This window comes from Nerophis lumbriciformis, linkage group LG37 (genome assembly GCF_033978685.3).
Source record: "Nerophis lumbriciformis linkage group LG37, RoL_Nlum_v2.1, whole genome shotgun sequence".
Classification (NCBI taxonomy): Eukaryota; Metazoa; Chordata; class Actinopteri; order Syngnathiformes; family Syngnathidae; genus Nerophis; species Nerophis lumbriciformis.
This window is the reverse complement of record NC_084584.2, coordinates 23742501-23755170: the sequence shown is the minus strand read 5'-3', so window position 1 is coordinate 23755170 and position 12670 is coordinate 23742501. Positions and strand designations below refer to the sequence as shown.

Genomic DNA, 12670 nt, shown 5'->3' with positions numbered 1-12670 from the left:
CCCCTTGCAGCACTATCTCTTCCGGGACGCTACAATATACACCCACCGCTACCACCTACTCCTCATGCCCTCTCAGGGAGAGCATGTCCCAAATTCCAAGCTGCTGTTTTGAGGCATGTTAAAAAAAAAAAAAATGCACTTTGTGACTTCAATAATAAATATGGCAGTGCCATGTTGGCATTTTTTTTCCCTATAACTTGAGTTGATTTATTTTGGAAAACCTTGTTACATTGTTTAATGCATCTAGCGGGTCATCACAACAAAATTAGGCATAATAATGTGTTAATTCCACGACTGTATATATCGGTTGATATCGGTATCGGTAATTATTGGACAATATCGGAATATCGGTAAAAAAAACATTATCGGACATCTCTAATATATATACATACATATATACAGATACAAATATATATACATATAGATAGACATATGAGACATATTTACTACCTTTGAATATTGACAATCCCCCTCCCCAGCTCCGAAAAGACGCGGGGGCACGAGACGCGGGCCGCCAGAAATCAGCGGCGCGACTGACGGGGAGCTGTGGCCAATCGGGCGAAAGAGCACCGCTCCCCTTGATCGCCCCGGCCAATGGCGGCGTGAGGGAGGACACATTGATGCTAATGTGTTGGCAAGGGAGACGCAGCGGTTCATTCATCTTCTTCCTCACTCAGAGAGGCCAGTTCGGAGGGAAGCCATCTATTTTACAGCAGTTTTGAAACAGAAAGGCTGTCCGTAAAACAACTGAAGACAAAAAAAAAATAACAAGGAGAATAATCTCTTTCCTCTCTAAAAACAGCAGGTGAGTACTATACTCCTTTTATTTACTGAGTGTAGCAATACAGAGAGGCTGCAAATAAGCCAAATTAAAGCAACATTGGACATGCAGGTGATAGCTCAAGGACACTTTAAGATGCATTCAATTGCAGTGTGTGTGTGTGTGTGTGTGTGTGTGTGTGTGTGTGTGTTGCACCTCTGCGTGGATGTGAACATGAACTGTGATGACAGCGTGCCCTTCATGCTCTGCAAACACACCACTCCACGAAGCAAGGCTACCTGTTTGTCACACACGTGCTGTTTCCGTGTTGCATTCAAAGTCACTTCGACGGGGTGCGGGAAAAAAAAAAGTGCTCCACTGTCTCGTCTGTGGATCAATAGGAATGCATTGTCTGTGTGTGTGTGTGTGTGTGCACATTACCGGTGGCCCTCATGAAGCAGCGCATCAAAAGGTCACATCAGATGAGCGTCGGTGGAATGGAAATGGGTACGTGTGCCAGGCTGGGTGTGTGTACGTATAGCACGCCATTGATGGGGCGCATGTCCGCCACACACCACTAGGATCCCGGCACAGTCAGTGCGCATTACGGTGCGGATTTCTCAAGTACAAACCCCGTTTCCATATGAGTTGGGAAATTGTGTTAGATGTAAATATAAACGGAATACAATGATTTGCAAATCCTTTTCAACCCATATTCAGTTGAATATGCTACAAAGACAACATATTTGATGTTCAAACTCAAACTTTATTTTTTTTTGCAAATAATAATTCACTTAGAATTTCATGGCTGCAACACGTGCCAAAGTAGTTGGGAAAGGGCATGTTCACCACTGTGTTACATGGCCTTTCCTATTAACAACACTCAGTAAACGTTTGGGAACTGAGGAGACACATTTTTTAAGCTTCTCAGGTGGAATTCTTTCCCATTCTTGCTTGATGTACAGCTTAAGTTGTTCAACAGTCCGGGGGTCTCCGTTGTGGTATTTTAGGTTTCATAATGCGCCACACATTTTCAAATGGGAGACAGGTCTGGACTACAGGCAGGCCAGTCTAGTACCCGCACTCTTTTACTATGAAGCTACGTTGATGTAACACGTGGCTTGGCATTGTCTTGCTGAAATAATCAGGGGCGTCCATGGTAACGTTGCTTGGATGGCAACATATGTTGCTCCAAAACCTGTATGTACGTTTCAGCATTAATGGTGCCTTCACAGATGTGTAAGTTACCCATGTCTTGGGCACTAATACACCCCCATACCATCACAGATGCTGGCTTTTCAACTTTGCGCCTATAACAATCCGGATGATTTTTTTCCCTCTTTGGTCCGGAGGACACGACGTCCACAGTTTCAAAAAACAATTTGAAATGTGGACTCGTCAGACCACAGAACACTTTTCCACTTTGTATCAGTCCATCTTAGATGAGCTCAGGCCCAGCGAAGCCGACAACGTTTCTGGGTGTTGTTGATAAACGGTTTTCGCCTTGCATAGGAGAGTTTTAACTTGCACTTACAGATGTAGCGACCAACTGTAGTTACTGACAGTGGGTTTCTGAAGTGTTCCTGAGCCCATGTGGTGATATCCTTTACACACTGATGTCGCTTGTTGATGCAGTACAGCCTGAGGGATCGAAGGTCACGGGCTTAGCTGCTTACGTGCAGTGATTTCTCCAGATTCTCTGAACCCTTTGATGATATTACGGACCGTAGATGGTGAAATCCCTAAATTCCTTGCAATAGCTGGTTGAGAAAGGTTTTTCTTAAACTGTTCAACAATTTGCTCACGCATTTGTTGACAAAGTGGTGACCCTCGCCCCATCCTTGTTTGTGAATGACTGAGCATTTCATGGAATCTACTTTTATACCCAATCATGGCACCCACCTGTTCCCAATTTGCCTGTTCACCTGTGGGATGTTCCAAATAAGTGTTTGATGAGCATTCCTCAACTTTATCAGTATTTGTTGCCACCTTTCCCAAATTCTTTGTCACATGTTGCTGGCATCAAATTCTAAAGTTAATGATTATTTGCAAAAAAAAAAAAATGTTTATCAGTTTGAACATCAAATATATTGTCTTTGTAGCATATTCAATTGAATATGGGTTGAAAATTATTTGCAAATCATTGTATTCCGTTTATATTTACATATAACACAATTTCCCAACTCATATAGAAACAGGGTTTGTACAACTGTAGACACGTAACGAGCTATTGTTGGTCTAGGACAGTGGTTCTTAACCTGGGTTCGATCGAACCCTAGGGGTTCGGTGAGTCGGCCTCAGGGGTTCGGCGGAGGACAAAACACACCCGACTCATCGTGTAAATACGAACTTCTCCCTATCGGCGTATTACGGATACGGCAACAGCTGACTGATTTGCAGGTGTGTAATTTGTTGTGAGTTTATGCACTGTGTTGCTTTTGTTGTTTGAACAAGGTGATGTTCATGCACGGTTCATTTTGTGCACCAGTAAAAAAAAATATGGTAACACTTTAGTATGGGGAACATATTCACCATTAATTAGTTGCTTATTAACATGCAAATTAGTAACATATTGGCTCTTAACTAGTAAAGTTAAGTACTTATTAATGCCTTATTCGGCATGGCCTTATTATAACCCTAACCCTCTAACCCTGGCCCTAACCCTCTAACCCAGGGGTCGGCAACCCGCGGCTCTAGAGCCGCATGCGGCTCTTTAGCGCCGCCCTGCTGGCTCTCTGGAGCTTTTTCAAAAATGTATGAAAAATTTAAAAAAAGATGGGGGTGGGGAAAAATATTTTTTTTTGTTTTACCGTATTTTTCGGACTATAAGTCGCAGTTTTTTTCATAGTTTGGCCGGGCTCCAGTGCGATTTATATATGTTTTTTTCCTCCTTTATTATGCATTTTCGGCAGGTGCGACTTATACTCCGAAAAATACGGTAATATGGTTTCTGTAGAAGGACAAACATGACACAAACCTCCCTAATTGTTATAAATCACACTGTTTGTATTAAACATGCTTCACTGATTCGAGTATTTGGCGAGCGCCGTTTTGTCCTACTAATTTTGGCGGTCCCTGAACTCACCGTAGTTTGTGTACATGTACAACTCTCTCCGACTTTTTGGCACGTGTTTTATGCCACTTCTTTTTCTGTCTCATTTTGTCCACCAAACGTTTAACGTTGTGCATGAATGCGCAAAGATGAGTTTCGTTGATGTTATTGACTTGTGTGGAGTGCTAATCAGACATATTTGGTCACTGCATGACTGCAAGCTAATCGATGCTAACATGCTATTTAGGCTAGCTATATGTACATATTGCATCATTATGCCTCATTTGTAGCTATATTTGAGCACATTTAGTTTCCTTTAAGTCCTCTTAATTCAATTTATATCTCATGACACACTATCTGTATGTAATATGGCTTTTAATTGTTTGCGGCTCCAGACAGATTTGTTTTTGTATTTTTGGTCCAATATGGCTCTTTCAACATTTTGGGTTGCCGACCCCTGCTCTAACCCTAACCCTGTGGTTCTTAACCTTGGAGGTACCGAACCCCACCAGATTCATATGCGCATTCACCGAACCCTTTTTTAGTGAAAAATAAAATGTTTTTTTCAAATTCAAGACAAAGTTATATGTTTTTGGTAACACTTTAGTATGGGGAACATATTCTAAATAACAAAGACTTAATTTAGAGTTATTTGGTTAGGGTTAGGGTTAGAGCAGGGGTGTCAAACTCAAATACAGATTCCGCAGAAATCAACGGTCAACTTTTACAACTGTGCCATCAGCAGTGTCCTCACTTATGGATTTTTAGTGTGGTTTGCTAGCTGCACTAAAGCGAACCAACAGGCCCTCTGTGGTTAAAGCGGTGGGGAAAATTACAAGGACGATACTCCCAGAGATGAGTGCCATGTACACAACTCGCTGCCTAAAGCGAGTACACAACATCCTGAAGGACAGATACCACCCAGCACATGGCCTCTTCAACCTGCTACCCTCTGGAAGGAGGTATCGATCGATTCGCGCCAGGACCACCAGAATGTCTCACAGTGTGTATCCCCAGGCTGTGAGACTGCTAAATGAACAGCCTGCCCCTTTGTTGCCCCGGACCATCTTATTACCTCACTCTTCACCACCTCAATAATTGTGCTCTGGACATTGCATTGCTGCAACATCAACGTAACACCCATCAGACATCTGACTGTTCCCACCCCCACGTCCCTCTTTTCGCGATCTTCCTGACAATGCTAAAATGCTAAAATGTAAACTATTGTCAACCTGCACATCAATGCAGTTTCTATGCCGCTGGACAAAGCTCAAACAAAATCTCGTTGTTCATGTATGACTTAAGTGTTATTATGACAATGACAATAAAGGAATTGATTGATTGATAACATTTAAAACTGAACAAAGCCGCGGGCAAAGGTTGAACAAATGAACCTTTAACGTACTCTACGAGCTATCGTCACGTCCGCTTTTCATCCATTCTAACATCGTTCAGACCCAGTCACAAGATATGTGCGGCTTCTGTACGCACACACGAGCGAATGCAAAGCATACTTCATCAACAGCGATACAGGTTACACTGAGGGTGACAGTATAAAAAACTTTGACACTGTTAGAAATATACGCCCCACTGTGAATCCACACCAACAATTTCGGGAGAACATCCGCACCGTAAACATAACCACAACAGAACAAATACCCAGAATCCTTTGCAGCACTAACTCTTCCGGGACGCTACAAAATACACCCCCGCTACCACCAAACCCCCCCCCCCCCACACACACACACCTTGTAGCGTCCCGGAAGAGTTAGTGCTGCAAAGGGTTCTGGTTTGGTGTGGATTCACAGTATGGCATATATTTTTAACAGTGTTAAGGTTTTTTAGGATCGGCGGGCCAGCTTTAGTGTTAATTTGATATCGCCTCAAGGGCCAAGTGAAATTACACGGCGGGCCAGAGTTTGACACCCATGGGTTAGAGGGTTAGAGCCAGGGTTAGAGGGTTAGGGTTATAATAAGGCCATGGCGAATAAGGCATTAATAAGTATTAATAATGACTAGTTAAGAGCCAATATGTTACTAATTTGCATGTTAATAAGCAACTAATCCATGGTGAATATGTTCCCCATACTAAAGTGTTACCATGTTTTATTACTGGTGCACAAAATGAACCGTGCATGAACATCACCTTGTTCAAAGAACAAAACCAACACAGTGCATAAACCCACAACAAATTACACACCTGCAAATCAGTCAGCTGTTGCCGTATCCGTAATACACCGATAGGGAGAAGTTTTTATTTACGCGATGAGTCGGGTGTATCTTGACCTCCGCCGAACCCCTGAGCCCGACTCACCGAACCCCTAGGGTTCGATCGAACCCAGGTTAAGAACCACTGCCCTAACCCTAACCAAATAATAACTCTAAATTAAGTCTTTGTTACTTAGAATATGTTCCCCATACTAAAGTGTTACCAAAAACATATAACTTTGTCTTGAATTTGAAAAAAAAAAAACTTTTTAATTTTCACTAAAGAAGGGTTGGGTGAATGCGCATATGAAACTGGTGGGGTTCGGTACCTCCAACAAGGTTAAGAACCACTGGTCTAGGAGTTTTACCAACTCAGCAGGAAGTGCTATTACAGAAGCAGAGTTAGTTACAGCAGTGGTTTTCAACCTTTTTTGAGCCGAGGCACATTTTTTGCCTTGAAAAACCACCAGCAGAAATGATTAAAAAACTAAACTAAGTTGACAGTAAAAAGTTGTTGTCGCAATTGTTGGATATGACTTTAAACCATAACCAAGCATGCATCACTATAGCTCTTGTCTCACTGTCACCACGTGTCAAATCACCCCCTGACTTAGTTTTAGTTTTTTGCTGTTTCCCTGTGTGTAGTGTAGCTTTTTCTCTTTTTTCTGTATTTTCCTGTAGCAGTTTAATGTCTTCCTTTGAGCGATATTTCCCGCATCTACTTTGTTTTAGCAATCAAGAGCATTTCAGTTGTTTTTAGCCTTCTTTGTGGGGACATTGTTGATTGTCACGTCATGTTGGGATGTACATTGTGGACGTCGTCTTTACTCCGCAGTAAGTTTTTGCTGTCGTCCAGCATTCTGTTTTTGTTGACTTTGTAGCCGGTTCAGTTTTAGTTTCGATCTGCATAGCCTTTCCTAAGCTTCAATGCCTTGTCTTAGGGGCACTCACCTTTTGTTTATTTTTGGTTTAAGCATGAGACACCTTTTTACCTGCACACTGCCTCCCGCTGTTTCCGACATCTACAAAGCAATTAGCTACCGACTGCCACCTACTGATATGGAAGAGTATTACACGGTTACTCTGCCGAGCTCTAGACAGCACCGACACCAACACTCAACAACAACACACAATTTGCGTGGCACTGTGGTTGAAAAACACTACATTACTCATACAGGAGTTCTTGTTTACTCAACTGAAGAGAGTACAAGGCACATGTTATGGGTGAACAGTTTTTCAGGGGCAAGACCTTTATTTACAGCAGTACCATGGTTTTCCCAAATTTAACTGTATATATTTTTTTCTGTCCCCAATCAATTTTTGGGCTTTTTTAAACTCCTACCGTAAACGTCAGCTTCACAGACGTGTTTGGTGGTATTGGCGCCCGTACCTGGTATAAGATGTCACAGTAAAGGAAACAAAAGAAGAAAATAAATGAGAGGCGTTGATACGAGGCGGGGTGTTTCAGTAGAGTAATTCGGTATGTCAACTAATAGGCCATTATTTGAGGTAATATGGTATTTTGCATATGACACATTTGTCTTCTGGATATTTAACTCATGGAATCAGGTGTCACAGCAAAGCCGAGTGGTACTAAAAAAATGTAATTTGTTTGCGGTGTGGCATTTATTTTGAGTAGATTATTTTTATCACCTCTAAAATGCCATTATTTGAAGAAAATGGTATTTTGTAAATGACACATTTATCTTCCGGACATTTAAATTATGTAATTAGGTGTCATAGTGAACCCGAGTGGTACAAAAACGTATAGTGTTTGAGGTATGGCATTTATTTGAGTAGATGGTTGTTATTGCTTCTAAAAGGCCATTATTTGAGGTAATATGGTATTTTGTATATGACACATTTGTCTTCTGGACATTTAACTCATGGAATCAGGTGTCATAGCAAATCCGAGTGGTACAAAAAAAAATGTAATTTGTTTGCGGTGTGGCATTTATTTTGAGTACATTATTTTTATCACCTCTAAAATGCCATTATTTGAAGAAAATGGTATTTTGTAAATGACACATTTATCTTCCGGACATTTAAATTATGTAATTAGGTGTCATAGTGAACCCGAGTGGTACAAAAACGTATAGTGTTTGAGGTATGGCATTTATTTGAGTAGATGGTTGTTATTGCTTCTAAAAGGCCATTATTTGAGGTAATATGGTATTTTGTATATGACACATTTGTCTTCTGGACATTTAACTCATGGAATCAGGTGTCATAGCAAATCCGAGTGGTACAAAAAAAATGTAATTTGTTTGCGGTGTGGCATTTATTTTGAGTAGATTATTTTTATCACCTCTAAAATTCCATTATTTGAAGAAAATGGTATTTTGTAAATGACACATTTGTCTTCCGGACATTTAACTTATGGAATTAGGTGTCATAGTGAAACCGAGTGGTACAAAAAGTATAGTGTTTGAGGTGTGGCATTTATTTGAGTAGATGATGGTTATCACCTCTAAAATGCCATTATTTGAGGAAATATGGTATTTTGTATATGGCACATTTGTCTACGGCACATTTACCTTATGGAATCAGATGTCATGTGAAAGCCGAGTGGTACAAGGAAAAAAGTAGTGTTTGTTTGAGGTGTGGCGATTTAAGTGAATGATTGCTATTCCTTCTAAAATGTCATCATTTGAGGAAATATGGTATTTTGTATATGACACATTTGTCTTCCGGACATTCAACTTACAGAATCAGGTGTCATAGCAAAGCCGAGTGGTTCAAAAAAGAAGTAGTGTTTCTTTGAGGCGTGGCGTGTATTTAAGTAGATGATTGTTATTGCCTCTAAAGGGCCATTATTTGAGAAAATATGGTATTTTGTATATGGCACATTTGTCTTCTGGACATTTCACCTATGAAATCAAGTGTCACAGCAAAGCCGAGTGGTACAAAAAAAAGATACAATGTTTGTTTGAGGTGTGGCTTTTATTTGAGTAGATGGTTGTCATCGCTTCTAAAAGGCCATTATTTGAGGAAATGTGGTATTTTGTATATGGCATAGTTGTCTTCTGGACATTTAACTTATGTAATTAAGTGTCATAGTGAACCCGAGTGGTACAAAAAAGTATAGTGTTTGAGGTGTGGCATTTATTTGAATAGATTGTTGTTATTGCTTCTAAAAGGCCATTATTTGAGAAAATATGGTATTTTGTATATGGCACATTTGTTTCCTGGACATTTAACTTATGGAATCAGGTGTCATATGAAAGCCGAGTGGTACAAGGAAAAATGTAGTGTTTGTTTGAGGTGTGGCGATTTAAGTGAGTGATTGTTATTACTTCTAAAATGCCATTATTTAAGGGAATATGGTATTTTTATATATGACACATTTGCCTTCTGGACATTTAACTTATGGAATCAGGTGTCATAGCAAAGCCGAGTGGTTCAAAAAATGTAGTAGTGTTTGTTGGAGGTATGGCGATTTTCTTGATTAGATCATTGATATCACCTCTAAAAGGTAATTATTTGAAGAAATGTGGTATTTTGTATATGGCACATTTGTCTTCTGGACATTTCACCTATGAAATCAAGTGTCATAGCAAAGCAGAGTGGTATAAAAAAGATACAATGTTTGTTTGAGGTGTGGCATTTATTTGAGTAGATGATTGATCTCGCCTCTAAAAGGCCACTATTTGAAGAAATATGGTATTTTGTATATGGCACTTTTGTTTTCTGGACATTTAACCTATGAAATCAAGTGTCATAGCAAAGCCGAGTATACAAAAAAAGATACAGTGTTTGTTTGAGGTGTGACATTTATTTGAGTAGATGGTGGTTATCGCTTTTAAAAGGCCATTATTTGAGGGAAATATGGTATTTTGTATATGGCACATTTGTCTTCGGGACATTTAACTTATGTAATCAGGTGTCATAGCAAAGCAGAGTGGTTCAAAAAAAGAAGTAGTGTTTGTTTGAGGTATGGCGATTTATTTGAGTTGATGATTGATATCGCCTCTAAAAGGTCATTATTTGAGGAAATATGGTATTTTGTATAAGGCACATTTGTTTCCTGGACATTTAACTTATGGAATCAGGTGTCATATGAAAGCCGAGTGGTACAAAAAAAGATGTAGTGTTTGTTTGAGGTGTGGCGCATAGTTAAATGAATGATTGCTATTACTTCTAAAATGTCATTATTTAAGGAAATACGGTATTTTGTATATGGCACATTTGTCTACGGGACATTTACCTTATGGAATCAGGTGTCATGTGAAAGCCGAGTGGTACAAGGAAAAAAGTAGTGTTTGTTTGAGGTGTGGCGATTTAAGTGAATGATTGCTATTACTTCTAAAATGTCATTATTTGAGGAAATACGGTATTTTAAATATTGCACATTTGTCTTCTGGATATTAACTTTATGTTTAGAGTGTGGCGTTTATTTAAGTGGATGATTGTTGTGGCCTCTTAACGGCCATTATTTGAGGAAATATGATGTTTTTTGTTTACTGCACATTCATCTTCTGAACAGCCAAAAGATCATTATTTGAGGCAATGTGGTATTTGCACATATGCCTTTTAGAGATTTAACTTATGCAATCAGGTGTCAGAGAAAAGCCTGGGACGTGCAAAAAAACAAACAAAATGTTCTGCATGTTTGAGGTGTGGCCTTTATATGAGTGGATGATTGTGTTTGACAGTCAATATACCACTATTAGAGGAACTATGGTATTTTTATTATTGCACAATGGCTTTCTGGGTAATTAACTTGTCGAATCAAGTTTGATAACAAAGCTCAGGGCACCAAAATGTGTGTATGTTTGAGATGTGGTTTTTATTTAAGTAGATGATTGTTATGGCATCTAAAACGTCATTATTTGAGGAAATAGGATCTTCTGGACATTTAACTTGTCCAAAAATACCCTGATATGTGGTGTGTGTTTGAGGTGTGGCATCTGCAAACCCCGTTTCCATATGAGTTGGGAAATTGTGTTAGATGTAAATATAAACGGAATACAATGATTTGCAAATCATTTCCAACCCATATTCAGTTGAATATGCTACAAAGACAACATTTTTGATGTTCAAACTAATAAACTTTTTTTTTTTTTCTCGCAAATAATCATTAACTTTAGAATTTGATGCCAGCAACACGTGAAAAAGAAGTTGGGAAAGGTGGCAATAAATACTGATAAAGTTGAGGAATGCTCATCAAACACTTATTTGGAACATCCCACAAGTGAACAGGCAAATTGGGAACAGGTGGGTGCCATGATTGGGTATAAAAGTAGATTCCATGAAATGCTCAGTCATTCACAAACAAGGATGGGGCGAGGGTCACCACTTTGTCAACAAATGCGTGAGCAAATTGTTGAACAGTTTAAGAAAAACCTTTCTCAACCAGCAAGGAATTTAGGGATTTCACCATCTACGGTCCGTAATATCATCAAAGGGTTCAGAGAATCTGGAGAAATCACTGCACGTAAGCAGCTAAGCCCGTGACATTCGATCCCTCAGGCTGTACTGCATCAACAAGCGACATCAGTGTGTAAAGGATATCACCACATGGGCTCAAGAACACTTCAGAAACCCAGTCAGTAACTACAGTTGGTCGCTACATCTGTAAGTGCAACTTAAAACTCTCCTGTGCAAGGCGAAAACCGTTTATCAACAACACCCAGAAACGCCGTCGGCTTCGCTGGGCCTGAGCTCATCTAAGATGGACTGATACAAAGTGGAAAAGTGTTCTGTGGTCTGACGAGTCCACATTTCAAATTGTTTTTGGAAACTGTGGACGTCGTGTCCTCAGGACCAAAGAGGAGAAGAACCATCCGGATTGTTATAGGCGCAAAGTTGAAAAGCCAGCATCTGTGATGGTATGGGGGTGTATTAGTGCCCAAGACATGGGTAACTTACACATCTGTGAAGGCGCCATTAATGCTGAAAGGTACAAACAGGTTTTGGAGCAACATATGTTGCCATCCAAGCAACGTTACCATAGACGCCCCTGCTTATTTCAGCAAGACAATGCCAAGCCACGTGTTACATCAACATGGCTTCATAGTAAAAGAGTGCAGGTACTAGACTGGCCTGCCTGTAGTCCAGACCTGTCTCCCATTGAAAATGTGTGGCGCATTATGAAGCCTAAAATACCACAACGGAGACCCCCGGACTGTTGAACAACTTAAGCTGTACATCAAGCAAGAATGGGAAAGAATTCCACCTGAGAAGCTTAAAAAATGTGTCTGCTCAGTTCCCAAACGTTTACTGAGTGTTGATAAAAGGAAAGGCCATGTAACACAGTGTTGAACATGCCCTTTCCCAAATACTTTGGCACGTGTTGCAGCCATGAGATTCTAAGTTAATTATTATTTGCAAAAAAAAAAAAAAAAAAAGTTAATGAGTTTGACATCAAATATGTTGTCTTTGTAGTGCATTCAATTGAATATGGGTTGAAAATTATTTGCAAATCATTGTATTCCGTTTATTTTTACATCCAACACAATTTCCCAACTCATATGGAAACGGGGTTTGTATGTAAGTGATTGTATTTGATAAATGGTCAGTATTTATATACTCTACCTTGAATAACAATACGTCACATTCACACACTGATTGCAGAAGCTGCCATGCAACCACGACCAATCAGGAGCAAGGGGGAAGTGTCTTGCCCAAAGGCACAACGGCCATAACAA

The 12670-nt window shown here is 39.9% G+C and overlaps 1 protein-coding gene across 1 annotated transcript in view; it reads left to right on the top strand.

Moving 5' to 3' along the window:
• The first annotated feature begins 648 nt into the window (after positions 1-648).
• The window catches only part of LOC133577146 (hippocalcin-like protein 4), a 74917-nt gene continuing 62895 nt past the window's right edge, over positions 649-12670 (top strand). Inside the window, exon 1 of the mRNA XM_061930736.2 lies at positions 649-805. The gene's annotated coding sequence lies outside the window, so the exon portion shown is untranslated. The remainder of the gene's footprint in view (positions 806-12670) is intronic.